The 25,762-nt window shown below is 45.1% G+C and overlaps 2 non-coding genes across 2 annotated transcripts; both read right to left on the bottom strand.

Annotated features, from left to right (window-relative positions):
• Window positions 1-16,816: 16,816 nt before the first annotated feature.
• Trnal-caa lies at window positions 16,817-16,891 on the bottom strand. Its single transcript has one exon. It is a non-coding gene; the product is annotated as a tRNA-Leu (tRNA).
• An 81-nt stretch (window positions 16,892-16,972) lies between these two features.
• On the bottom strand, window positions 16,973-17,047 carry Trnal-caa. Its single transcript has one exon. It is a non-coding gene; the product is annotated as a tRNA-Leu (tRNA).
• Between the last annotated feature and the right edge of the window lie 8,715 nt (window positions 17,048-25,762).

The raw sequence follows: 25,762 nt of genomic DNA, 5'->3' as shown, positions 1-25,762 counted from the left end.
GCCTGCAGTTAGACAGAAAAGCGGAAACTCGTCGTAGGGACCACTGGCATCTTATGGGGAAGTTACGTGGCGCAGCTCACAATACGTGCAGTTTGAAGTACAGCTACCAAGGCACATATCCGTTTTCTTCCATAATTTAAGCGGGTATGATGTTCACTTTCCAGCTGAGCACTTGGCTGACCTCGGCATGGAGAGAGATCAGGTCAGTGTCCTACCTGAGAGCGTCGATAATACATTTCATTCTCCAAACGAATGACACCAAGAATTCGAGCGGTCTACGGCGCTGCAGCCATGGACTGTGCGGCTGGTCCCGGCGGAGGTTCGAGTCCTCCTTCAGGCATGGGTGTGTGTGTTTGTCCTTAGGATAATTTAGGTTAAGTAGTGTGTAAGCTTAGGGACCGATGACCTTAGCAGTTAAGTCCCATACGATTTCACACACATTTGACATTTCTTTTGACACCAACAATTACGCTCCGCCTCCTTGATACGCTACGTTTTATGCAATCGCCACTCTAGAAACTCGTTGAAACCCTACCTCGGAGGGATATGCATATCACTAGAACTGCATTTCCCGACGAGGTAAGGTTGCGACAGGTGACTAGGTAGGGGGTTTTCCCCTAGAAGTACCTAGATAGTGTGGCAAAACTCAACGAAACCAGACAACACAACATAAGTGCGTTCTTCAGCAATATTTACATGATACACCCATCCACAAACACACACAACACATACACATGCACACACACCTGCACACACACACACACACACACACACACACACACACACACATATATATATTCTACGAGGGCAGTTCAATAAGTAATGCAACACATTTTTTTTCTGAAACAGGGGTTGTTTTATTCAGCATTGAAATACACCAGATTATTCCCCAATATTTTAGCTACACAACACTATTTTTCAACGTAATCTCCATTCAATGCTACGGCCTTACGCCACCTTGAAATGAGGGCCTGTATGCCTGCACGGTACCATTCCACTGGTCGATGTCGGAGCCAACGTCGTACTGCATCAATAACTTCTTCATCATCCGCGTAGTGCCTCCCACGGATTGCGTCCTTCATTGGGCCAAACATATGGAAATCCGACGGTGCGAGATCGGGGCTGTAGGGTGCATGAGGATGAACAGTCCACTGAAGTTTTGTGAGCTCCTCTCGGGTGCGAAGACTTGTGTGAGGTTTTGCGTTGTCATGAAGAAGGAGAAGTTCGTTCAGATTTTTGTGCCTACGAACACGCTGAAGTCGTTTCTTCAATTTCTGAAGAGTAGCACAATACACTTCAGAGTTGATCGTTTGACCATGGGGAAGGACATCGAACAGAATAACCCCTTCAGCGTCCCAGAAGACTGTAACCATGACTTTTCCGGCTGAGGGTATGGCTTTAAACTGTTTCTTGGTAGGGGAGTGGGTGTGGCGCCACTCCATTGATTGCCGTTTTGTGTCAGGTTCGAAGTGATGAACCCATGTTTCATCGCCTGTAACAATCTTTGACAAGAAATTGTCACCCTCAGCCACACGACGAGCAAGCAATTCCGCACAGATGGTTCGCCTTTGCTCTTTATGGTGTTCGGTTAGACAACGAGGGACCCAGCGGGAACAAACCTTTGAATATCCCAACTGGTGAACAATTGTGACAGCACTACCAACAGAGATGTCAAGTTGAGCACTGAGTTGTTTGATGGTGATCCGTCGATCATCTCGAACGAGTGTGTTCGCACGCTCCGCCATTGCAGGAGTCACAGCTGTGCACGGCCGGCCCGCACGCTTGACCTTGCGGGGATGATGACACACGCTTTGCCCAACGACTCACCGTGCTTTTGTCCACTGCTAGATCACCGTAGACATTCTGCAAGCGCCTATGAATATCTGAGATGCCCTGGTTTTCCGCCAAAAGAAACTCGATCACTGCCCGTTGTTTGCAACGCACATCCGTTACAGACGCCATTCTAACAGCTCCGTACAGCGCTGCCACCAGTCGGAAGCCAATGAAACTATACGAGACGAAGCGGGAATGATTGAAAATATTCCACAAGAAATTTCCGGTTTTTTCAACCAAAATTGGCCGAGAAAAAAAATGTGTTGCATTACTTATTGAACTGCCCTCGTATGATAAAAGGCTCATACAAGTGACTAGTGTGTGAGTATTGGAGAGTTTCAATCCCGTAATCACGAATGAACCTTTTATCGTCATGAGGCGGATACTAGGCTGCTGTACAACATGCGGCGTCTGCGGCGCAGCACGCGAACACCGCTGTACAGGCACCGCAAACAGTCTCTCGATGCTCTGCAATGCACACTCTTAGCCCACCTCTGGGTGGCACCTTTGAATGTACACCGTTCCTACATTTTGATTGCAGACCTATAATATTTACAATCGATAATCGATGCCCCTCGTGTTTCACAAGGTCGATAACCTTCCTGTTATGTGGAACAACACCGTGAGGATTATCGCCCCAGTATGAGGACATGTGTAATTCATTACCATAGTATCTCATTACTTCATATGGATTGTAGCTCTTCACTCAAGAGATAAAGCTATCTGTATCCATAAAAAGTAATTTAGAATGTGCGAAATGAGTTCTCGCAGGTTCAAAATGAAGCAGTACATGTGGAGTTTGGATAGGTCCACTTAAATAGGTTTTCTAAACTCTACTGCAGTCTTCGCCATCTCCACAGCAACAAAGTTCTTATTAAATATGGCGACCCGCTTAAAATTTGGTCTGGCAATGCATTTTCCTACGCCATAACGCCCATCGCATTCGGTTATAATCAAAATTTCATGTCGTTCCCTCAAATTCTCCATTGTCCTGTCGAAAACAGATTTATTCTTTTTAATTTATAAAAAATCTGTCTCGAAGTCACACATCGCGAAAGCTCTCTGTTTCGTATTCAGATCAATACACTCCTTCAACCAGAAGGACTGCTTGAAGGAGGTAGTCCTGGTGATTCCAACCAGCTCCATCCCCAAGCTGAGCCACTGCTGGAGATTATGATAATGAATAATGTGTCTCTTCTTATTCCCTAGCAAACTTTGATAGAGTTCTTTTTCTGTTGCAAGCATACAGACAGTACATGGCATCAGCGTGGTCATGACTTCACAGCAGACACTTTTTTGCTCTGTTCACGGCGCGGTGGCCTGTTTGCGTGTGTTGGTCGCTCGCAAGGCCGTACCTGTTTGTCGCTTTGCATTGCTCTGCACGTAGCATCTACCTCTTCGTATTTTCCGCAGCAGTATCTTACGAGTCCTGATGTCCAATAATTTGTAACACTTGTTTCAAAGTAGGATCACAATGTTTGGGAATTTGTTCGCGAATCCTGTTGTCTGACACAGTGTACGTAATTGCATAACGAATGATTGTGTCAATATAATAGTGTCCACAGCTACATTGAAAACGACACCGAAGTTCAGTGACCCATTGACAGTATGTCTGTTCTGGCTTTTTCCGCATTCGAAAGAACTTGTAACTAGCTGCAGCAACCTGTACCTGATCCTCGTAATACTCGGTGAGGGCGGAAACTAACTCCAGCCTACTGGTGGGGAATGCCTTCTAAGCGAGGCAGTAGATTCCTGTGTTGCCCATTGACAAGAAATAAGAAGGTTTCACAGCACGTTGCACTCGATGTGTAGCACAACGAGCGTCAGGTTGAGCGTACCAGTCGTCCCACTCCTCTCATTCTTCATTGTCACCTCGGAACGGTTCCACGGACGTGGCTGGCTGTTGTGGCGGAGTTGATCCACCAGCGGCACGCGCATTAACAACTGCTGGACCTAAGTCGTCATCTGGGACGTTAGATCTGAAACTGAATAAACTGCACTGGATCAAAGCCAGCAGCAACCAGAGCCGTAGGTACAGGCAATGTAGCGGGCGGTTTAGAGGCCGTTTTAACGAGGGGAGCGCCGCAGCAAATTAGTTATAAGTGATGCAAATACACAATTAGTAGCAATGCCTCTCCGAAAGAAAAGAAAGAAATATAAGTGACGCACTGTGACGGAGCGGTGAAGAGGGAAGGCAGGGTTGTTTCTGTAATCCGTGGCGCGAGATGTGTCACCTACTGTGGAAGACAGCACCGACACAAACAAGGAGGGAGAGAGATTTTGATGGCCGGAGGCAGGAATCCAAAATGATCTGTACACAACACTTGCAGATTAGTAGAAAAGGAAAGAAACATGAACTAAATTCTCGTTATGGGGTGGCTTGAAGCGCTTCCTGTGCCTCTTACATGCAGTTGCTTTTATACACTGTTACTACTCGCGGATCGCAGGCTAAGTATTGTCTTCCTGTTACTCAGTACTGATGCTCTCGAAGTCTGTGACCGAACTGGTCTGACCGCCGATGGGCGGCTGTTTGGTTAAGTGAAGACTGACTGGGGGCGCTGAAGCCTGTCTTCCTGGAGGTGTGCAGTTGCCCACTCTCTCCACTGGCACAGTGGTCGGTGCCTTCTTCATGCCGTTTCGCGTCGCTACGCTGGTCCGTGACCAGTCGATGCTTTAGGACTGCACATTTGCTTATGTTCATCTTATAACCTCTTTTCAAGACATTATCCATTTCCATGCTGCTGACAGAGCACTGTAAGACCTAATCAGAAACGAGGCTCCGGCAGTAGATGGAGACACCGACAGATCTACTGATAGCCTTGGGAGAGCCAGGCATGACCAAACTCTTCCATCCTCTGAGAAATCTGTATGAAACACGTGAAATACCCTCAGATTTCAAACAGAATATAATATTCCAATTCCAAAGAAAGCACGAGCCGACAGGAGTGAACATTGCCGAACTGTTAGTTTCATAAGCCATGGTTCCTAAATATGTACACGTATTCTTTACAAAAGAGTGTAAACGCGGGTAGAAGCCGACCTCAGGGAAGATCAGTTTTTTTTGTATTACAGAGAAATGTAGCAACACTCGAGGCAATACTGACCCTACGAATTCTCATAGAAAACAGGCTAAGGAAAGGCAAACCTACATTTAAAGCACTTGTTGACTTAGAGAAAGCTTTTGAGAATTTTGATTGGCGTGTCATCTTTGAAACTCTGAGTTTAGCAGCGGTAAAATACAGGGGGCTATTTACAACTTGTACAGAATCCAGACGGCAGTTATAAGATTCGAGGGGTATGAAAGGGATGCAGTGGGTGAGATGCGACTGTGACGATATTGTAGTAGCCAATACCCAAAATTAATCAATATGTAGATTCTGCAAGCAGTAAAAGAACCAGAAGAAAAATTTGGAGTGGTAATTAAAGTCCAGAGAAAAGACATAAAAACAGCAAGGATAATGAAATGTAGTCTTATTAAGTCAGGCGATACCGAGGGTATTAAATTAGGAAACGAGACACTTAAAATAGTAGATGAGTTTTACTACTTGGGCAGCAGAATAATTGATGTTGGCCAAAGTAGAGACGATATAAATGTAGACTGGCAATGGCAAGAAAAGAGTTTCTGAACAAGAGAAATTTGTTAACATCAAGCGTAGATTTAAGTGGTAGCAAGTGCTTTCTGAAAGTATGTGAATGGAGTGTAGCCACGTACAGAAGTGAAACGTGATTGATAAACAGTTTAGACAAAAAGAGAACATAAGATTCCGATATGTGGTACTACAGAAGAACGCTGAAGATTAGATTGATAGATGATGTAATTAATGAGGAAGTACTGAACAGAATTGGGGAACAAAGAAATTTGCGGCACAACCTGACCAGAAGAAGGGATCGGTTGGTAGGACATATTCTGAGGCATCAAGGGATCATCAATTTAGTACTGGAGGGAAGTATCTGTTTAAAGGGGGGGGGGGGGGGGGAGGTAAAACTCGTAATGGAGGACAAAGAGATTAATACAGTAAGCAGATTCAGGGGGATGCAGGTTGCAGTAGTTAGTTTCCTTTACTGCTTGGTCTAAGTACAGTTTGAATAACATCAGGGATAAGCTACAACCATGTCTCAGTCCCTTCTTAACCACTGCTTTCCTTTAATGCCCCTCCACTCTTACAACAACCATCTTGTTTCTGTACAAGTTGTGTACAACGTTTCAATCCCTGTATTTTATCCATGCTACCTTCACAGTTTCAAAAATCGTATTTTAGACAATACTGTCAAAACCTTTCTATAAATCTCCAGATGTCATAAATGTAGGTTTGCCTTTCTTTAACCTACCTTCTTACGTAAATCGTAAGCTCAGTACTGCTTTGAATTTTCTCGCGTTTCTCTGGGACCCATACTGACCTTCCCTGAGGTTAGTTTCTACCAGTTTTTGTATTGTTCTATAAATAATTTGTATCGATATTTTCCAACCATGACTTATTAAACTGATGGTTGAGTAGTATTCACTCCTGACAATACGTATCTTCTTTGGCACTGTAAGTACTGTATTACATTTTTCTTGACATCTGCGGGTAGTTCGGCTGTCTTGTGCACTAGACAAAATAGTTTTCTCATGGCTGTCTCTGCTAAGGATCTCAGTAATTCTCCGAGACACACATTTACGTCAATAACACACTTGCACTGTAAGTGAGAGAGCCCTCTTTACCGGCGACATTGTATTGCATGTTACAAAGATTAAACCAACAGGCATAGGTCACATCCGACAGTGGTTTCATTCTTCATGCTTCTCCAACTAATAAAGTTAAAGACAGCTAACTGGCGGAGGGTTGAGAGTCGCATTATCACCTAGATCTTTCACACCACCCCTCCCGTAACACTCCCTTGGGCTTGTCGCGAAGTCATTATTAGACCGACGACTCTATTACGAAAAGAGTAATGTGTCGAGCTGAGTTGACCTTTGGTACAGAGCCGAGTGGAGGGTCTGAATCAGAGGCTGAGACGGTTCTGCGACCGTGTGGGCTGCAGATTCCTCGACTTGCGCCATAGGGTGGTGGAGTTTCGGGTTCCGCTGGATAGGTCAGGAGTCCACTACACGCAACAAGCGGCTACACGGGTAGCAGGGGTTGTGTGGCGTGGACTGGGCGGTTTTTTAGGTTAGATGGCCTCGGGAAAGTACAGAAAGGGCAACAGCCTCAAAGGGTGCGGGGCAAAGTCAGGACATGCGGGGACCAAGCAGCTATCGGTATTGTAATTGTAAACTGTCGAAGCTGCGTTGGTAAAGTACCGGAACTTCAAGCGCTGATAGAAAGCACCGAAGCTGAAATCGTTATAGCTACAGAAAGCAGGTTGAAGCCAGAGATAAATTCTGCCGAAACTTTTACAAAGGTACAGACGGTGTTTAGAAAGGATAGATTGCATGCAACCGGTGGTGGAGTGTTCGTCGCTGTTAGTAGTAGTTTATCCTGTAGTGAAATAGAAGTGGATAGTTCCTGTGAATTATTGTGGGTGGAGGTTACACTCAACAACCGAGCTAGGTTAATAATTGGCTCCTTTTACCGACCTCCCGTCTCAGCAGCATTAGTGGTAGAACAACTGAGAGAATATTTGGAATACATTTCACATAAATTTTCTCAGCATGTTATAGTCTTAGGTGGAGATTTCAATTTACCAGATATAGACTGGGACACTCAGATGTTTAGGACGGGTGGTAGGGACAGAGCATCGAGTGACATTATACTGAGTGCACTATCCGAAAATTACCTCGAGCAATTAAACAGAGAACCGACTCTTGGAGATAACATCTTGGACCTACTGACAACAAACAGACCCGAACTTTTCGACTCTGTATGTACAGAACAGGGAATCAGTGATCATAAGGCCGTTGCAGCATCCCTGAATATGGAAGTTAGTAGGAATATAAAAAAAGGGAGGAAGGTTTATCTGTTTAGCAAGAGTAATAGAAGGCACATTTCAGACTACCTAACAGATCAAAACGAAATTTTCTGTTCCGACACTGACAATGTTGAGTGTTTATGGAAAAAGTTCAAGGCAATCGTAAAATGCGTTTTAGACAGGTACGTGCCGAGTAAAACTGTGAGGGACGGGAAAAATCCACCGTGGTACAACAACAAAGTTAGGAAACTACTGCGAAAGCAAAGAGAGCTTCACTCTAAGTTTAAGCGCAGCCAAAACCTCTCACAAGGGGAGGCCGCCAATTGTGAAATTCAGATTCGATTCATACTGCGCATAATAAAAGCCCATGGCCAGAGGTGTAACGTGGCAAAGCACCAAGATGCCCTTCTCAGCCGTTGTCGAGAAAATCGACAGTTAAAAGAAACCGTTGCGGTGAAATACTCTCTACGATTAATAATTTTCTACAGCGTCGTGGCTCAGCGGTAAGCGCTCGGGTTCGTAATCCGAAGGTCGCCAAATCGAATTTTTATTAGTTTTTTGTAATTCAAATTTATGTATATATAACTATTAATGAATTGCTTATGCATGTTGGTGAAGGCGGATCGCTCTCCAATTGTACCGCCTCCATTTTTCCGTTTGTTTAACAGGGTGTACCAAAACTCTCCCGTCCGCACTGATTTTCGACGATGTTATAAGTTGCGCTAGGGACCGCATCTACCTTCTTTCGAAGTTAGCAGGCAACTACGCTGTTATGCGGCTGCTCGTCTCGGCCCATTCAACATCTGTCCTTCAAGTGTAACGAGCGAGTAACGGAGTTTATATTTCATACCTGCCACAGCAAATTTGTGTTCGTGGGGTCTCTGTTCTAATTCGAACGTTTGACTTACGCTACACGCATTCGTTTCGGAATATCGTTTCCGTTAACTATACGTGGTTAAGATTATGAAGACAATTAATAACATTTGTGAAATACAACTTTGTTTGCGGAAAACATAATGATGTTCGAAGTCGCCAGTTTTTCCACGAGAAACGACTTTCAACAACTTATTATATGCATAATTGTTGCAACTGATTGCCGGGAATCATATATATATATATATATATATATATATATATATATATATGTGTGTGTGTGTGTGTGTGTGTGTGTGTGTGTGTGTGTGTGTGTGCGTGTGTGTGTCTATACACATTAAAATTACAAAAAACAAATACTAAAAAAAAAAAGGCTGCATGGCGCGAGATTCGATCCGGCGACCTTCGGATTATGAACCCGAGCGCTTACCGCTGCACCACGACGATGTAGAGTAATTATTAATCGTAGAGAGTATTTCGCCGCAACGGTTTCTTTTAACTGTCGATTTTCTCGACAACGGCTGAGAAGTGCATCTTGGTGCTTTGCCACATTACACCTCTGGCCATGGGCTGTTATTATGCGCAGTATGAATCGAATCTGAATTTCACAAGTGGCGGCCTCCCCTTGTCAGACAAACAGAAGCTAAACGATGTCAAAGTTAGCGTAAGGAGGGCTATGCGTGAAGCGTTCAGTGAATTCGAAACTAAAATTCTATGTACCGACTTGACAGAAAATACTAGGAAGTTCTGGTCTTACGTTAAATCAGTAAGTGGCTCGAAACAGCATATCAAGACACTCCGGGATGATGATGGCATTGAAACAGAGGATGACACGCGTAAAGCTGAAATACTAAACACCTTTTTCCAAAGCTGTTTCACAGAGGAAGACCGCACTGCATGGCTGACATCGAAATAAGTGTCCAAGGAATAGAAAAGCAACTGGAATCACTCAACAGAGGAAAGTCCACTGGACCTGACGGGATACCCATTCGATTCTACACAGAGTACGCGAAAGAACTTGCCCCCCTTCTAACAGCCGTGTACCGCAAGTCTCTAGAGGAACGGAAGGTTCCAAATGATTGGAAAAGAGCACAGGTAGTCCCAGTCTTCAAGAAGGGTCGTCGAGCAGATGCGCAAAACTATAGACCTATATCTCTGACGTCGATCTGTTGTAGAATTTTAGAAAATGTTTTTTGCTCGAGTATCATGTCCATGTTTTTTGCTCGAGTATCATGTCCTTTTTGGAAACCCAGAATCTACTATGTAGGAATCAATATGGATTCCGGAAACAGCGATCGTGTGAGACCCAACTCGCTTTATTTGTTCATGAGACCCAGAAAATATTAGATACAGGCTCCCAGGTAAATGCTATTTTTCTTGACTTCCGGAAGGCGTTCGATACAGTTCCGCATTATCGCCTGATAAACAAAGTAAGAGCCTACGGAATAACAGACCAGCTGGATTGAAGAGTTTTTAGCAAACAGAACACGGCATGTTGTTATCAATGCAGAGACGTCTACAGACGTTAAAGTAACCTCTGGCGTGCCACAGGGGAGTGTTATGGGACCATTGCTTTTGACAATATACATAAATGACCTAGTAGATAGTGTCGGAAGTTCCATGCGGCTTTTCGCGGATGATGCTGTAGTATACAGAGAAGTTGCAGCATTAGAAAATTGTAGCGAAATGCAGGAAGATCTGCAGCGGATAGGCACTTGGTGCAGGGAGTGGCAACTGACCCTTAACATAGACAAATGTAACGTATTGCGAATACATAGAAAGAAGGATCCTTTATTGTATGATTATATGATAGCGGAACAAACACTGGTAGCAGTTACTTCTGTAAAATATCTGGGAGTATGCGTGCGGAACGATTTGAAGTGGAATGATCATATAAAATTAATTGTTGGTAAGGCGGGTACCAGGTTGAGATTCATTGGGAGAGTCCTTAGAAAATGTAGTCCATCAACAAAGGAGGTGGCTTACAAAACACTCGTTCGACCTATACTTGAGTATTGCTCATCAGTGTGGGATCCGTACCAGATCGGGTTGACGGAGGAGATAGAGAAGATCCAAAGAAGAGCGGCGCGTTTCGTCACAGGGTTATTTGGTAACCGTGATAGCGTTACGGAGATGTTTAACAAACTCAAGTGGCAGACTCTGCAAGAGAGGCGCTCTGCATCGCGGTGTAGCTTGCTCGCCAGGTTTCGAGAGCGTGCGTTTCTGGATGAGGTATCGAATATATTGCTTCCGCCTACTTATACCTCCCGAGGAGATCACGAATGTAAAATTAGAGAGATTCGAGCGCGCACGGAGGCTTTCAGACAGTCGTTCTTCCCGCGAACCATACGCGACTGGAACAGGAAAGGGATGTAATGACAGTGGCACATAAAGTGCCCTCCGCCACACACCGTTGGGTGGCTTGCGGAGTATAAATGTAGATGCAGATGTGTTGTTATATTGGTAATCCGATACCACATTTCATGTTCACCGTAAACATCAGTCAGACAGTGGCCTATGTTTTGCTATTGCTCTCTGTACTCAATCTAATGCTGATGTGGGAATACCAGTACAGAGCTGCTCATAACTACCTCCAGGATTTCAGATGACAAGCGTATGAAAACTGCAGATTGTATAGAAAAATGAGAAATATCTCCGGAAAGAGCATCTGTCCAAGTTTCGATTCATAATACGTGCAGTGACGTAGTTACAGAGCACACCAATAGGGGCAGGCGTCTCAGAACGTGGCTTATAACTGATCGAAGTGTGCATTTTGTGTTCTTAAATTTGCTAAATATGTGTGAACTGTGCCGGTTCAGAGACGATTTTGTAATAAATACTAGGTAAAAGACATAACAGACAAAACAGTCCGGGGGTGGCACAACACACACCGCGGGACTGGCTGCTGTTGTGGTGCAAAGAAAACAGACTGGAGAGTACCATCAGTAGAGGGGGTTGAAAGTGTGTGGGAATCATCCATCAGGAGTGCAAAGAAATTGATGCATGCGAGAAGAGAAATGCAGAGGCCGCAATGAGCTGCCCCCCACCATCTACGCAAATGTTTGCACGTGAAACCGTATCGGCCGCAATTGCGTGCACTGAGTACCCGGGACGACGAGTTTTGTTTGCAATGACTTGCAGCGACTACTGGAGGAAGGCGGTTACTCACAGAGTTTCGATTACTGTGACGAAGCCATATTTCATGTGTCTAAAAGGTGAGGAGTCATGACATGCATGTTTAGGACAAAAAATATCCACATTAGACTGTGGAGCACACTCGTGATTAACCTAAAGTTAACGTCTTTTGTGTCATATCTTCTTCAAAAGTTTATCGACCAGTTTTATTTTGGAAGGGAACTGTGATTTGTTTCATGTACCTGGAAAGCTATAGTAGTGGCTGATGCCACGATTACATGAAGACTATAGGGACTTGACTTTCAACAAGACGGTCCTTCACCACATTTCCCTTCAGTGACTACTTCAGTGCCGAACTGTCTCAGCATTGGACTGCACGTGCTTCCCGTTGTGACCGCACTCTTTTTCACTGTCGTCTCGATAAGCTAACTTGAGTCCATGTGATTTCTTCTAACGGGTTTGTGTCAAAGATCGTGCTTTGCTGCCTCCGCCGCCACATACTTTGCAAGAGTTGTAGGCAACAATAATAAATGCGGTCACTGATATCGAACATGACATGTTAGGACATGTATAGCGAGAGCCTGAATACCGTAACGTCGAAAACTGTGCGCATTTTTAGCACCTGCTCTGTGGGTTAAAAACTGCGGTCACTGATATCGAACATGACAGGTTAAGACATGTATAGCGAGAGCCTGAATATCGTAACGTCGCAAACTGTGCACATTTTTAGCACCTCCTGTGTGAGTTAAAAACTTGCAGAGATGCTCTACTGACTGACATGTGCCTATTTTCCGCAAGCCTCGTAGTTTTTAGTCAACGGCCGTGACGCGCTGGGAACACTGGCTCTCATCATAAATCGGAGTTAAGTTAAGCCCTGTCAGGCGTGGCTGGCGCTTGGATGGGTGCGCTGTTGGCCTGTATCGACACGACTATTCTGAAATTCACACTGAAACGCCAGGTAGAGGGTTCTTCGAACCATTTTCGACTATTTATGTATAGTTCCACTCTCTAAAAGGGTGTGGAAAAAATACTTAATTCTTTCTGTACAAGCCTGATTCCTCTTATTTCATTAGACTAGAAACAATAAAATACTTTTACAATTAGAGGAGAAAATTGGTGACTGAAATGCCGTGAAAAGACCTCGCCGCAACGGGAACCGCCCTTGTTTTAATGAACGTCCCTGCAACTCGTTTATCATATCCGTGACACTCTCTTCCTTACTTCGCAATAATACAAAACGAGCTGCCCTTATTCGGGCTTTTTCGGTGTTCTCCGTCAATCATATCTAGTAACGTCCGACACGGACGGAAATTCTCTTGCAGATGACGGAAAAGCGTAGCGTAGACAATCTCTTTAGCAGACCTGTTGCATCCTCTAAGCGTTCTTTCAATAAAACAGTCTTTGGTTTACCTTCCCCACAACATTATCTATTCGATCGTTCCAATTTAAGTTGCTCGTAATTGTAATCCCTAGGTATTTAGCTGAGTCGACGGCGTTTAAATTTGCATGATTTATCGTGTAAGCGAAATTTAACGGATTTGGTTTTGTACTCCTGTGTATGACGTCACGCTTTTCCTTATCCAAAGACGATTGCACTTTTCTCACCAGATAGATGTCGTGTATAGGTCATTTTGCAGTTACTTTTTATCTTCCAATGACTTTACTAGACGGTAAATGACAGCATCATCTGTGAACAATGTAAGAGGGCTGCTCTGGTTTTGTCTTATGTCGTTTACAGTCAGTTCCACACGAAAGTATTCGCCGTAAATTTAAAAGTAACGTCCGCAGTGACATTTCTAGTAGTGGTCTCGAATCTGTAATCAGTGCACTTTTGCATAGTGTATAGACGAACAGTGTGAGAGTTGAATGTTACGTTTAGTCGGCTGCATTTTAAAAATGAGTGCAAAATATATGAAGCATCATGAGGCAGTGTTTCTTGTAGATCATCTTTCCTGACCTGGTCTCATCTTTCAAAAGCGTGCTGTACGAAGTGTGAAAGGTTGCTTCAACTGACTGTCAAACACCCAGTAAAAGTGCATTTTTGTGGATGTTTCTCCAAACGCGGTTTTGGCTATTTGCATTTATTTACAGCCAATTGGCCTGCAATGTCTCGGGATCCATATCCGGTCGAAAATGTTTGGTCATATATTAAAAGAAAGCTTGAAGGAAAGTCAAGAATACTTTGAAGAACCTGTCATATAAAATCAAGATGGTATGGAAATCGTTACCGAGATAATATGCGTTTAAATTTGAGTGATTTATCGGGTAACCGAAATTTAACGAATTTCGTTTTGCACTCTCGTGAAAAGCACGCCAAAAAGGTGACAATGTATAGTCGGTAATGGCAGCGAGTGGATTAACTATTGGGCGATTGGGCAATTATTAATAACATGTGTTTTCTTGTAAATATATATCTATAATATAATAGTGTGTTTTATTTCATACAGATAACGCCATACACTTTCTTGTGGAACTGACTGTATGTAGGTGAGGAAGTGCAGAGGGCATAGAACACTTCCTCAGGGAAAGCCAGATATCACTTCCCTTTTACTCGATATTTTTCGTCGATTACTACATAATGTGTGATTTTTCTGACAGGAAATAACGAATCCAGCCGCACAACTGAAATGATACTCTCTGTGCACACAACTGGGTTGGACGTCTCTTGTGAAGAAGAAGATTGAATCAACCACAGGTCCCCTGTCGACAGCCCTCGTTACTTCGTGGGAATGAAGAGCTAATTGTGTATCACAGGGATGACATTTTCTTAATCCATGCTATCTGTCAAATGTTCAAATGTGTGTGAATCGCTAAGGGACGAAACTGCTGAGATCATCGGTCCCTAGATTTACACGCTACTTAAACTAATGTAAACTACCTTATCCTAAGAACAACACTCACACCTGTGCCCGAGGGAGGACTCGAACCTCCAGCCGGAGAGGCCGCGTAGTTCGTAACATGGCGACTGAAACAGTGCGGCTACTCCACGTGGTTGACTGCGTGTCAACAGGCTGTTTACTTCCGCGGTAATTCATATTGTACGAACAGATCATATGTTCTGGGGTTCTCTCACCTTCGTTATGCCAGTTAAGGAGCAGTTTGACCGAGTAGCAGCGGCTGCAGATGACGAAAACTGACAACAGCTGCGAGAGAGAGAGCGTTATTCAGAGCCCCTGCACCCTATATACCCATCCAATGATGTTAATCGGCTGAGGATGAGATGATGGTCAGTCGATCTGCTGGCTCATGTAGATTTTATGTTGTTGTCTGCTGAAACCGCAGAGGTGCTTCCGAATAATCCTATGTATCAGGAACGCACGTACATGGTGGTCAAAATACAATTTCCCAGGAAAATGTCGCGTGGTCCCTAAGATAGGCAACCCAACTTACACCCTCCACCACTGGTTGCATATCTTAAGGTGCACACAAGGTTTTCCTGGTCAATTTCATTTTGCTGACTCTTCAGTTGCTACTTATCCATCCCATCCCAAATGCCGGCCGTTCCAGTTGTCTGCTAGCAGGTGCCGGGCTGTCCCGGTGCCCGGTAGCCTCGTATTCTGCGCTCAGTGGGCGGTAGACAGCGGCGCCAGCAAGTGGACCCCGCTGCGCCCGCTCCCGCTAGTAATTAGGGCGGCGGCAGGTGGCGGGGGATTGGTGGGAGGCGGGGGGTGCCTCCGTGGCCTTGCGTCGCCTGGCCCCGCCCTAATTGAGTGTGGTCCCGACCCGTCGGAAAATATTTGCTAGGAGTCCCCGAGGCGCGGTGGGGCGTCGCCAGCTGTGGACTCAGGGCAGCGCAGCGAAACCTGACCCGCGGCCCACCCGTTAATCTGCGACCCATTAGCGCTGTTGGGGAATGTCGGCGCTGATCTCACGCCTAGGTCCACGCCCAAGAGCTGCAATCCGCTTTCAACTGCACAGCAGAGGGAACTTGGCTTTATTCCACACTTTACGACTTATACCCGCTGTATTCACATTTGCAAATAATGGTAAGAATCACTGCTTAAATAACTCTGAGTGATATGGCGGGAAAAAAGGTAAGAATAACTGAAAAAGTTTTTATCAAAGATTAATAGCACGTATACACCGAAGTGGACTGAAATAAAACATAAAATAAATCACTTCTCGAAATGGAACAATTAAACTTTTGTCAGCAGAACGCCACTTCATTAAACACACAATTTATAAGTCAAAGTTCCTTAGAACGCTCAGTGTTAAAGTACAAACTGAATGAATAAATTGTAAGTTCTCTAGAGACTAAAATTTTCAAAGTTCAGCGTGTAGCCGTTCGAAAGTTAAACAGAAATGTGTTTACTATTCCACAAGTCTGCTGCCACAACACAGTACCCGTCTTCTTTGGCGAGGAACCACAAATGCATTGCGTCCAAAGCTGGCAGCTCTCGGAATCGCAAAGTCAGACGTGAATGTGGCTCTCGAGTTAAAACCCTGATTTATGAAGTCATTGAAGAAACGGCACCTGAACTGGGAGCGATCTAGTGTGGTCAGGCTCGAGCGCTGCCCCCAATGTCATTTGGCGCTAAGACACAGCAATATCTATTTTCGATCACGTGTCTGGCAGAAGAGGTTAGGTCCATGCAGTACGCAGTTTCTGGTGGCATTTGCATTGCCTCCTGATGGACTGTCGGAGCAGGGCTGTCTCTCTTGCGGAAAAGTATTAGGCTTCTTCGAAGCACTGATGTGATGTTGGTTGCTGACACAGCAGGTATTACGCCTCAGTACAGCACTGTACACACTGCAATTAGTCCAGTCGTGTCTACATGATGGCGCCCTGCAACACTGATACATAGAAGGCTGCAGAGTATTCCCAGGTTCCTCACTTTATAATGGTTTCTGAAGCGTTCTAAGTAGGCTTTCGTGAGACAGATGAGTCTATCTTCAAGTGTCTACCAGTTCATGTGGTTCAGCACCTCAGTAACACTATCCCACGGTTCCAACAAACACATTGAAGGCTTTTTCCTAAAGACACCTTTCATCCTACGATTTGCAAACACATTAATAAGTATAATCAAATTTTCACTCTACAGCGGAGTGTGCGCTGATATGAAACTTCCTGGCAGATTAAAACTGTGTGCTGGACCGAGACTCGAACTCGGGACCTTTGCCTTTTGCGGGCAAGTGCTCTACCAACTGAGCTACCCAAGCACGACTCACGCCCCGTCCTCACAGGTAGGAGACGAGGTACTGGCAGAAGTTTAGCTGTGAGGACGGGGCAGATTAAAACTGTGTGCCGGACCGAGACTCGAACTCGGGACCTTTGCCTTTTGCGGGCAAGTGCTCTACCAACTGAGCTACCCAAGCACGACTCACGCCCCGTCCTCACAGGTAGGAGACGAGGTACTGGCAGAAGTTTAGCTGTGAGGACGGGGCGTGAGTCGTGCTTGGGTAGCTCAGTTGGTAGAGCACTTGCCCGCGAAAGGCAAAGGTCCCGAGTTCGAGTCTCGGTCCGGCACACAGTTTTAATCTGCCAGGAAGTTTCACATTAATAAGTAGTCTACTTTGTCACATACAACGACCGGTCTAGAAGCTTAATGACACAGATACTGATGAAGCTCCATTCAATTAGCTGGTATGGTGATGGCTAAGAGGATGCTTTGAAGGTTCAAATGGCTCTAAGCACTATGGGACTTAACATCTGAGGTCATCAGTCCCCGAGACTTAGAACTACTTAAATCTAACTAACCTAAGGACACCGCACACATCCATCCCCAAGGCAGAATTCGAACCTGGACCGTAGCAGCAGCGCGGTTCCGTACTGAAGCGCCTAGAACCGCTCGGCCACAGCGGACGGCTGCTTTGAAGGAATTAGGGAAATACACTGACAGCAAAAAATATCGAATCACCAAAAATATTTAATGTAGCTGAAGGAAATTTTGGGAATACATTTGTCTTGGTAACATAAGTGATTAACGTTGGGCAATATCACACGTTAATGTAAGTGTGAGATAAGCCATTCTTAATGTGTAATGCTGGTAAATTAATAACTGGTGTAACCTCCAGAATGCTGAATGCAAGAATGCAAACGTGCATTTGTTTTTCTGTATACTTGCTGGATGGCAGTTTGTGGGATGGAGCTGTATGCATGTTGCATTTGGTTGGTCGATACAGGGACGGTTAATGCTGTTTGTGGATGACACCGGAGTTGTCACCTAATGATCTCCCAAATGTACTCTACTGGAGACAGATTATGGTCATCGAGCAGGACAAGGTGACATGTCGATACTCTGTAGGCCATGTCTCAGAGAACAAGTAGTCCCTCTCACGTCTCCTTTATGTTTGGCTGCGAAGACTTCAACTATACAGTCTTTAATGCTCATCTAAGCCTGAAGCGAATGAACTGAGTGAATAGAAGTACACTGTTCCTGACTATAAAGTCACCTGGAGGGATGTATGCCGCTAGTATGAAGGCAAGCAGAGGCAGATAGAATAATACAAGTCCAGGCTCCGGGCTTACCCTATACAGACGTCCGGCTTGGAAGATGATGAACTGCAACTCTAGTGTCGGTTGTGCCTTTTACTGTGTGCAGGTCACTTCGCCTTCTCCATTTCGTGTTCCCAGCTGCCACCCTGCAGAACCTCACGTACACAGTACGGTCACCAGGAACGCAATGCCGCTCCTAGCGGCTTCCTCACATGAGCTCACGTGTTACTACGTGAGATCTTGTCCGTCAATACAACATTTTCGGATGCACGTAATCCACCACCCATTCAGCGGTGTTTCCTATGTATTCTCAAACAAATTCGTTCGTTCCAGCTTCTGCTCTTTGCGTCTTCTAAATATGCAACAACTTGCATGTCTCAGAGAACAAATAGTCTCTTACGTCTCCTAGAGTAACTTTATGTTTGGCTGCGAACGGCAGAGACATGTCTTAAGTATGCTACTTAAAGTCAGATTACCCAGCCAATAGTATTGTAAGTGCGGTGAACTGGTAAGCGAGGCCACCGACGGGTTGTGGAGAGGAAGGACACTTCTTGATTCCTCCTGCTGCTGTGGACGTGCTGTGCGGTCCTGCTGGGATGTGCCGAACTATTTAGTTCAAACGGTTATGTTGAACTGGGCAGAATAAATCAACATCGCCCAGAATTAAGGTGATATGGTCCATAAGTTGGCGGCGTTTGTTCAGTTACATGTCACGTGATTTTTCAGATTTATTCGTGCCAGATACTTTGCAGCTGCATTTGATGTGAGAAATGGCAGTTTCTTTATTTCAGCTTCAGAACTTGGATTCAAACATACAGGAATCAATCTCCATTTTTATTCATTCACCTCGGTCTGCAAGTATTCTATCTAGTTCCTTCTCCACTCTTTAAATGAAAGTAACATTATTTTTCTGTCTTTTGCAACTCTGTGGTCATGCGAAGTCATGTGGCCCATTGAACGGTATTTGCATGTAAGACATCAGACTTTTTATTGATTTTCTGCACGATGCGTACATATTCAGTCGCTATTCACTTTTTTTACTCTTACAAAGTCGTTTTCCACTCCTCTGATCTTTGTTCAAATCCTCACATTTTCGCACTTAAGTGCCGCATTTACCAGAGATTTGCATTCAGTTTCATTATATTTCAGAACGAAAGAGAATGATCTGCTTTCAGCAGAAAGATTATTTTATTTTAAAATGAAATATTGAGCTAAAGAGATAAGTGTGCGCCGCAGTCGAGTTTCAAGGCACGTGTTTGCAATACGAAGACGTCTATGTTTATCTGCCACACGAACACATTTTCGGTTTATCAGGTGCGATACGGTGAGCAAGTCCATTTGCATTCCACAAATTACTGCTGCAAGGAGAGACTCATCGCAAAGATACGGAAAAGTTGTGGTTTCCAAGTTATCTTGCTTTAGCTTCTGTTAAATTCTCTTTCCATTAAACTGTCGCAATGAGAGAAGATACTTGGTTCACTACAGTATGTAGCCGGCCGCGGTGGCCGTGCGGTTCTGGCGCTGCAGTCCGGAACCGCGGGACTGCTACGGTCGCAGGTTCGAATCCTGCCTCGGGCATGGATGTGTGTGATGTCCTTAGGTTAGTTAGGTTTAAGTAGTTCTAAGTTCTAGGGGACTGATGACCTAAGATGTTAAGTCCCATACTGCTCAGAGCCATTTGAACTACAGTATGTAAGGTGAAAGTTACTCAGATCGTATTGTTCACTTACCGCTCAGATTTCATTTAAAGAGGAATGTTACTTGGATTTCAGCAACTCAGAGATTAAAGTTTCATGTAGTGACAGGCTTTTAATTTGACCATGCATACTGTCTTCTTTCTGTACGAGGGTCGTTCAATAAATCCATAGAAAAGAATTAAAAACAAATTATTTCGATAACTTTCTTTATTCTTCAGCTAACTCTCTACACTATTCCAAGTGTTGCTCTAATTTTTTTGAGCCTGTCGAAAAACAGGATTTCAGAAGATCTGCAAAAAAGGCATCCTTTTTTTTCGGGGATGACCCCCTTGTTCGATGTGAACCGTCGACCGGCAAGCTATTTCTTCGTCATTTGAAACAAAAAAATATCACTATGGGCCAAATCCGGTGAATACGTTGGATGTTGCAAAAATTCGAGCCTTAATTCCATAATTTTGACCATCAAAACTCGTACATTCGATATACTTTGTTAGTTCTACTTAGTACGGGTCCCATACACTTAAGCAGTAGTCTGGGACGCATCACACGAGTATTCTGGAAGCAGTGTACCTGTGGACGAACTGCACTTGCCCAGTATATTTCGAGTGGACTTAAGTCCGCCGTCTGCGTTGAGCTTCTGCGTTCATTCCATCTCATTTCCCCACAAATCGCCTCATATTGCAACTCGGTAAAATTGTAATGACAAGTTATTACTTGTTTGGAATGTACAATTTCATATTCTGTACATATAAAGTGAGTTGTCAGTCTCTGCATGAGTTTGAATTTTAATCGAGAACAGACCTGCTATTTGTGCTATGACTGTCAGGCACTACTGCATTGTACCTAACTGTATCGCTCGAAAAATATCTGAGGGTACCGATAGTACTGTGTGCCAGTCCACTAACATACATCGTGGAAAGCCAGAGCCTAAACATTCCAGAGGCAGCTGGACCCTCCATGTCCGCAACCCGCGTGGCAGACACAGTAGTGACAACTGACGTCATGCGTCGCTACTGCCCTTACAGATTGCAAGAAAGTCGAAAAACCTGAAAGGATGGGTAGGTATGATAACCAGTGCGGAAAGTTAACAAATACAGCGTGGAATGAATACCAGGTGTAGAAGTATGAAACCAGAATTTGGTTGCAATAGTTACTCGTCTGTTGGTTGAAACTGATTCAAACTAATCTCCATTGCTATTCATACATTTCTCCCACCTCTCCGGCAGACTATGAATGAATACTACACCAAAAAACGGGTCTTTTGAAGCGAACCAGTCAGTGAACCATTTTCGTACATTTTCATACGAATTGAAGCGTTCTTCAGCAGGAGCGTGTTCCAGTGATGCAAATAGATGATAATCGGACGGAGCCATGTCTGGATAGTAAGCCGCATGCCTTAGTATCTCCCAACTGAACGCCTCGATTGTTTCTCTGACCCATTTTGCTGTGTGTGAGGGGGCGTTATCATGCAGCAATATGACTGTGTTGTCATTTTCCATATTCCGGTCGTTTTTCGCGCGATGCTCGATTTAAATCGATCATTTGCTGTTGGAGGCGATCAGTGTTAACGTCTGCATCAGGTTTCAGCAGCTCACAATAGATGACACCCTTCTGATCCCTCCAAAGATTGTCTTCTTTCCAAAGCGATTTGGTCCTGAGGTGGATGTCAATGGTTTGCCTGGATCCACCCATGATTTACGACCCTTAGGATTGATAAAATACATCTATTTTTTACCTGCCACCTGATGGAGAAACGACTTTCTTTTGTATCTGGCGAGCACCATTTCAGAAGTGGTCTTTCGATTTGCTTGCTGTCTTTCATTCAATTCATGCGGAACCCATTTTCCCACTGTACGCACCTTTCCCATAGCTTTCAACAGAAGAGAACGACTTTCCGCGCCACATTCAGTTGTTCTGCGAATTCCTGTAGAGTTTATCATCCTCATACAATAAAGCCTGCAATTCGGTGTTTTTGCACTTTTTTGATGGTTTCCCGCGCTCGTCGTTCCCCACGTCAAAATCACCACTTTTGAATTTTTTGAACCACTCGAAACATTGTCTTTTCCCAAGAGAATGATATCCAAAAGCTTCGACAAGGATTCGATGCGATTCTTGCAGCAGTTTTCTGCTAATGACAACAGAAAACCAATGCTGTCTGCAAATCGTTGTTCGTAGGCACAAAACTCGACCTGTTTACGGGTTTGAAACAGATACTGGTGTTTGGAAGTACGATTACTGTGTGTTGACATTCGTCGTCAGCCGTTACAGGAAGCAGATGGCACCGCAGACGTGGTCTCACGGGCCCTACACTGACGGCTACCACCAGCTACAGGAAAATTCCGGTTTCATACTTCTACACCTGGTGTACACTGATCAGCCAGAACATCATGACCACCGACCGACCTACTGTCGATGTGAACCCGTCCAGACACAGCAGCGTCACCTGGCGAGGAATGACTGCTAGTCAGACACACGCACGGTGCATGCAGTATCAGTGAGTGTGCTGTGCGTGTGTAGAATGGGGAAGGTGCGCGATCTATCTGAGTTTGAGTGAGGGCAGATTGTGATGGCTCAGAGGCTCAGCCCGTGATTTCAGAAACTGCGCGACTTGTCGGATGTTCGCTGAGTGTTGTAGTGAATGTCTTCAACACGTGGCGAGAAAAAGGTAAAACCACATGCAGATGTCATGGAGCTGGGCGGTCAGCCCTAGTTACAGATGTCGGACAGGCTGGACAGACTGGTAAAATATGAGAGGCGGCGAAGTGTGGCGGGACTAACACCGGACTTTAATGCTGGGTAGAGTACAACTGTGTCTGAACACAGTGCAGCGAACATTCCTATTGATGTGCCTCCGCAGCTGATGACCGATGCATGTGCCTGTGTTAACACCACGGTTCAAAAGGTCCAAATGGCTCTGGGCACTATGAGACTTAACTGCTGAGGTCATCAGTCCCCTAGAACTTAGAACTACTTAAACCTAACTAACCTAAGGACATCACACACATCCATGCCCGAGGCAGGATTCGAACCTGCGACAGTAGCGGTTGTGCGGTTCCAGACTATAGCGCCTAGAACCGCTCGGCCAACCCGGCCGGCGTTAACACCATGTCTTGGGCAACTAGAACTGAACTGGGCACGTCGCAGCTCGTGGTCGTGCGGTAGCGTTCTCGCTTCCCACGCCCGGGTTCCCGGGTTCGATTCGCCGCGGGGTCAGGAATTTTCTCTGCCTCGTGATGACTGGGTGTTGTGTGATGTCCTTAGGTTAGTTCGGTTTAAGTAGTTCTAAGTTCTAGGGGACTAATGACCATAGATGTTAAGTCCCATAGTGCTCAGAGCCATTTGAACCATTTGAACTGGGCATGTGATCATCGGCACTGGACTTGGCGTAGTGGCAGAACGTCGCATAGCCTCATGAATCACGATACCTTCTTCATCACCCGATGGGAGAACGCGATTCCATCGTCTTCCAGGCGAACAGCTCCTTGACACCTGTACTGCGGGACAGAGGCAAGTTGGTGGTGGCTCCATCAGGCTCTGGGGAACATTCACGTGGGCATCCATTGGTCGAGTGGAGCTCGTGCAAGGTAGAACGACCGCCAAGAAGTATCATACACTGGATGCAGAACACTTACACCCATTCATAACGATCATGTTTCCTGAAGGCAGTGACGTTTTTCAGTAAGATAATACTCCATGTCACAAGGCCAAGAGTGTAGCGAAATGGTTCCAGGAACACAGTGGCAGGTTCCATGATCTGTTGGCCCCCAAACTCGCCATATCTGAACCTGATCGAACACATCTGGGCTGTGACTGAACATTACGTCAGAGTTCATCGCCCCCTTCCCTGGAATTTACGGGAATTGGGTGACTTGCGTGTGCAGCTGTGGTGCCGACTCCCTCCAGCGACCAACCAACGCCTCACTGCTTCCATGCCACGACGCGTCGCCGCTGTAATCCGAGCCAAAGCTGGCTATTAGGTAGGTGGTTACCATTTTCTGGCTGATCAGTGTATATGTTGACATTTTACTGTATACACTTTCAGCAAAGCTGAAAAATCTATAAAAGAAGAGAAAGCTGCCCAAAGATGAAATACTTGCAAGAGCAGTTAGGTACAGCGCAAAAACCTAGAACACTAGAAATTTTAATCCTTGAATGGTAGGGATAAGGCTGAGACTGGACCATCAGCTTTGGGAGTGGAAGAGAGTAATGCATTGATGCAAAAGGGAATGGAAAAATGTGGAAGCAGGTACGATCCCAGGGGGAAAACTGAAGTGAGAAATACAGCTACCACGTGTTTACAGTGTCGCCAGCCCAGACTGCTCCTGTTTTACTTCGGTAGGGTAGGTAGATCGGTTGGCAGCTGATACGACGAAAACAAGTGAGCTCTACGTCTACGTGTACATCAAAAATCTGCGGTAGCAACTCTCCTCCAAAACGGAAAACGCAAGCTACCAGCCGCCACAAGCATCTCACAATACATTATATGATCAAAAGTATCTGGACACCCACAAAAACATACGTTTTTCATTTTAGGTGCACTGTGCTGCCACCTACTGCCAGGTACTCCATACCAGCGACCTCAGTAGTCATTATATACCCTGAAAGAGCAGAACGGGGCGCTCTGCGGCACTGACGGACTTCGAATGAGGTCAGGTGATTGGGTGTCACTTGTTTCATACGTCTGTAAGCGAGATTTCCACACTCCCTAGGTCCACTGTTTCCGATGTGATAGTGAAGTGGAAATGTGAAGGGACACGTACAGCCCAAAAGCGTACAGGCCGACCTTGTCTGTTGACTGACAGATACCGTCGACAGGTGAAGAGGGTCGTAATGTGTAATAGGCAGACATCTATCCACACCATCACCAGGAATTGCAAACTGCATTAGGATCTACTACAAGTACTACGACAGTTAGTCGGGAGGTGAGAAAACTTGGATTTCATGGTCGAGCAGCTGCTCATAAGCCACACATCACGCCGGTAAACGCCAAACGATGCCTCGCTTGGTGTAAGGAGCGTAAACACTGGACGATTGAACACTGCAAAAATCTTGTGTGGAGTGACGAATGACGGAATGACGGTACACAATGTGGCGATCCGATGGCAGGGTGTGGGTCTGGCGAATGCCCGGTGAACGCCACCTGCCATAGTGTGTAGTGCCAACAGTAAAATTCGGAGGCAGTGGCGTTATGGTGTGGTCATGCTTTTCATGGAGCACTTTTCCGTGGCACTATCACAGCACAGGCCTACATTGATGTTTTAAGGACCTTCTTGCTTCCCACTGTTGAAGAGCAATTCGGGGATGGCGGTTGCATCTTTCAACACGATGGCAGAAGAAACTGCTGTTTGAGATTCGCGGGCCCTATTTTACTACTAGACAGCAATGGACAAAAGCTGCAAGAAATAGTTCAGGAGTCCGAAATGATTATGGAACGATAACAATTGTGATCATACAGATCGTATAATTAAATTTTCCCCGAGGCATTTGAGTCTCTTGTTTACCTACGTTAATGTTGGAAGCTGCCGGGACTCGAACCCGGATCTTCTTGCTTAGTAGGCATAAATGCTGTGGTGTAATGGTCAGTATTTCTGTCTAGTAACCAGGAAGACCTGGGTTCGAGTCCCGGCCGCCTCACAAATTTTAATTCATTTCTTCACCTTCCAACATTATCGTAGAAAACAATTGTAACGCAAATTAAAGTAATTGCAATATGGGGGGTATAAAAAATGAAAAGTATTATTGAAGAAGAGAAACTGAGACATTCTGCAACAGTTTGAGTATATAGGAAGTAGAAAGAAAGCACAGCAGTACACGTACTCATTCGAGAATGGGAAAAAAGAAGATGAGCAGACCGAGTGAGAAACGAATATACGTGTTTGAGGAGAGTGGGAGAGGAAAG

Source organism: Schistocerca piceifrons, chromosome 6 (genome assembly GCF_021461385.2).
Source record: "Schistocerca piceifrons isolate TAMUIC-IGC-003096 chromosome 6, iqSchPice1.1, whole genome shotgun sequence".
In the NCBI taxonomy this organism is placed as follows: Eukaryota; Metazoa; Arthropoda; class Insecta; order Orthoptera; family Acrididae; genus Schistocerca; species Schistocerca piceifrons.
Note: the sequence above shows the minus strand (reverse complement) of the source record. Positions and strands in the feature narration are given on the sequence as shown.